The sequence below is a fragment of the Fukomys damarensis genome, unplaced genomic scaffold, assembly GCF_012274545.1.
Source record: "Fukomys damarensis isolate Sample0158 unplaced genomic scaffold, DMR_v1.0_HiC HiC_scaffold_21, whole genome shotgun sequence".
Classification (NCBI taxonomy): Eukaryota; Metazoa; Chordata; class Mammalia; order Rodentia; family Bathyergidae; genus Fukomys; species Fukomys damarensis.
Window position 1 is genome coordinate 25,726,809 of NW_022900933.1, and position 3,735 is coordinate 25,730,543.

General features: G+C 36.0%; 1 non-coding gene across 1 annotated transcript; it reads left to right on the forward strand.

Annotated features, from left to right (window-relative positions):
* Positions 1-782: 782 nt before the first annotated feature.
* LOC117287174 lies at positions 783-946 on the forward strand. Its single transcript, XR_004518386.1, has one exon. It is a non-coding gene; the product is annotated as a U1 spliceosomal RNA (small nuclear RNA).
* Positions 947-3,735: the final 2,789 nt, after the last annotated feature.

The window sequence follows — 3,735 nt, forward strand, 5'->3', positions numbered from 1 at the left end:
GGATCACAATAGAAGATACAGAAATAACTCCCAGAACACTCAGCTGTTTTCTTTAACATTAGTCCAAACACCTCACGGAAAGAGAGACAGCCTCTTTAACAAATGGTGCTAGGAAACCTGTCCTCACATGCTGAATATTAAAGCTCAAACCTAGACCATTATCTTTTACCATGCCGTAATCCATGTCAAAATGAGTCAAAAATGTAAATATTGAAACAGAAAAGCTTAATATGCTGATTGGATAGAATAGGTAAAACTGTTGAAGATAGAGGTGTAGGCGCACATTATGAAAAGAAAACCTCAGGTTGCACAAGCAATAGTATGAAGAATCAACAACTGGGATCACATCATATTAAAAGTGCTTTGGCAATGATGAATGCAACTGTACTGTATACCTGAAATGTACCAATAAACTCAATGAGGGAAAAGAAAAGTTCTTCGGCACAGCTAAGGAAACCACTATAGTGACAAGATGACCTGCTTTGTGGGAAAAAAATTTACCAGCCATTCTTCAAAGGACAAATATCTAGAATACATACAGAAAAAAACTCAGACTATCCAAAATTAAAGACAATCTAAAACGATCATTTGAAATGAATCGATACTTTTCAGATGAAGAAGTACAAACAGCCGGTAAATACATGAAAAAATGTGCGACATTTGAGATACACAAATTAAAACAACACAGGAGCTGGGGAATTCGCTCAGGGGTTCCCCGCCCTATCTCACAAGTGCAAGGACCCAAGTTCAATCCCCAGTACTGAAGAAAACAAAATAAAACAATACTAGCCTGTCAGGGGAGATGCCATGATGACAAAGGTGGTGTTTCCAGGGTGAGGCTCATCCATTGCACTCCGGATGTGCTGAACCCTGCGATGTCCCCAAATGCGGGAAACTGGACTGCCTAATTTGTGGTAGTGGGGGACTGCGTTCACTCTTTCCCCTGTAAAACAAACAAACAAACAAAAAACACCAAATTAAAACAACACAGAGATCTCATCTCACTTCAGAGTGAAATCAAACAGCAACAAATGCTGGAAAGGCCGTGGGGAAAAAGAAACCATTCTCCATCGTAAGGTAGGAGTATAAATTGGTACAAACAGTATGGAAAACAGCTGGAGAGTCTTTAAAATTGCTAAAATTAGAGCTTAATTTGACCCAGCTATTCCCCTATTAGGTATGCTCGCAAAAGAGTTAAAAGCATCATACCACAGCAATATATATGCATATCCATGTTTATAGAGTAAAATTTATAATAGCTAAACCTTAGAAACAGCCCATATGCCCATTAACAGATAATAAATGAAGTAATTGTGGCTTTTTACATACAAAGGAGTAGTATACTGCCATAAAGAACGATAGAGACATTTTAATGTAAATTGATATATCTCAAGAACTTAATTTTAATTGAAATATATCAGACACATGCTTAAATATCACACTGTTGGCCAGGGATTTAGCTTAGTGGTTCTGTTGCCTGCCTCGCAAATGCAAGGTGGCAAGTTTGATCCCTAGTACCAATAAAATAAAATAGAATAAATATCACATTGTTTCTTTTGGGTGAGAAACCCAAACGTTAAAATTAACTAAAATAGAGTACAGGTTTTGGATTTAGGAAGAATATGTTCAAATGGGAAGGGGAACAAGGGAAAAAATGGGTACGGGAAGGAAGGCAATAGGTATTTTAAAAAGAATACAAGAAAAACAAGAGAAACAATTTTTTTGTAAATGGAGAGAAGAAGTGTTGACGGGAGGGAAGGGGAATGGAAAAAAAGAATAAAGGTATATCATGTACAGGTTCAAGTTCCCTATGATGAACCCTGACGACTAAGTATGGCAAGCATGTGCCGGTTACATTGAATTTAAAATGAATAGCTGGTTAGTATTGCAAATAGCAAAATATTAACCAGCATTGCATTTGCTAATACATTAAGGGAACGAAAACACAGTCAAGTAACCAAATTCTCTACAATGCTAAAGGGATCCACTGTTTTTTACATAAGCGAAAGAGGGAACTCCATGTTCGAAAATTGGTTCCAGAGATAATGCGCACTCAAATCAGATATCCTTGAATTAATATTGAAATGTGTCTGAGACTCAAACAGGGAGAAATTGATAAAAGAGTTTTTGCCGAAAAGAAAACTATTGTATCTAACAAGTGAAGGGTTATTCAGTCTTGCAAAACTTTATTCCAGGCAGCATAAACCGAAAGAAAAGCTTATTGTGGAAAAAGGAAACTCAGGTACCATATCTTTTAACACATTTTGAAAGACTCACTACTCTGAAAATAAGCCTCAACCCTGCCTGTTTCTAAGCACCTGTTTTTTTAAAATTACAAACTGGAATATTTTCAATTTCTGGTTAAATATAAACTGAATAGTTGTAAAATTGTACCACAACAAAATCCTTCTCTGAAGTAAAATGCCCCCTTTCTTATTGTGTTCTAGAAAAATGCGGGGAAAAAGAAACATCAAAGGAACTTGTAAAGTAAAACCATCAGTGAAGTATTTTTCATACTTTTATTGTGGTATTTACTTGGCATTTAAAATATTTTCTCTTGGTGTGATACATGCACTTGACACATATGGGTTGTTATTAACACGTAACAGAAAAGCCGGGCAATAGCATTTTATGAGTAAGCATGTGAAAATTATTCTAGCCTCCTAAATACGTATACACTTTTTTCATAAATGCTACTTCCATTTTCTAATTTCCAGGGCTGTACTTTATGTAGGCTTCAAATATCTTTTCTCTGTATTTTATAGACTTAAATGTAGAAATTGTATCTTCCAAAGTATAAAACAAATTTCATCTTTTTGTTATTCCTACACCAAACTTATCAGTGTATGGACAATTACTTTTTGAAATCAATGTTCTTGGAAATAATTTAATTAAGAGGAAATTCCATTCTGTATGTTCCTTAAATGACCTTAACAGTTTTTGTTCACTTAGCCTGCGATGTCTACTTCATTAGGACTTGAGTGATACCAATTTTAACATTTGTCAAAAAAAAGTTATCCATATTTTTGCCATATTACTAAAGAAAATTTTCGTTTCATTCATTTCATTAACAATTTGACTGTAGAAAACCACTCGAAAACATAGAGAAAAACAGAGAGATGCCAAGTAAGTCCATCACTAAGCCATTCCTATGGAAACACAGAAGACTTCTTTCAGATTAGCGCTCACATTTAAAAGTAAGAGACTGAGGTACAGAGCTGGCAAATTTTAATTGCCATAAACAGTGGGGACCGGAACTTCAGCTTTGTTCCAAATTCCAGAAAGTGGACCTGTTATTCCCTTTCTTGTCTGCTTCAAGTCGTCTCCAAAGTTTAGTCCAAGTTGTTTCCCACGGCGTAGTGTCCCGTTGCACATGGCTCCTGCCTATTCCACTTTCCTTCCATCTGTATCAGCCCTCAGGGGCATGAATGGTTCTCTCGTTTCCTGTTTCTGGTTTCCCTCAAAGCCAAATTGCTCCACACCTCTACTCTTGTTCTCTTCATTCTTTGTTTGAAGAAGTCTCTCTTCCTCATTCTTCAGGAATGCTCGCTGATTCTTCTTTGGTGGCATGTGTGTCCCTTTCTATATTCTCGTGGTTCTAATAAATATTTATGTCTTGGCAATTAACACATTTCATTTTACTCATTTGTTCCTTTTCCTTTCTTCCCCTAAAGCAGAAGCATTCTGAGAAAAGGGGCATTCCCTTTTCTCAGTATATATATATATATATATATA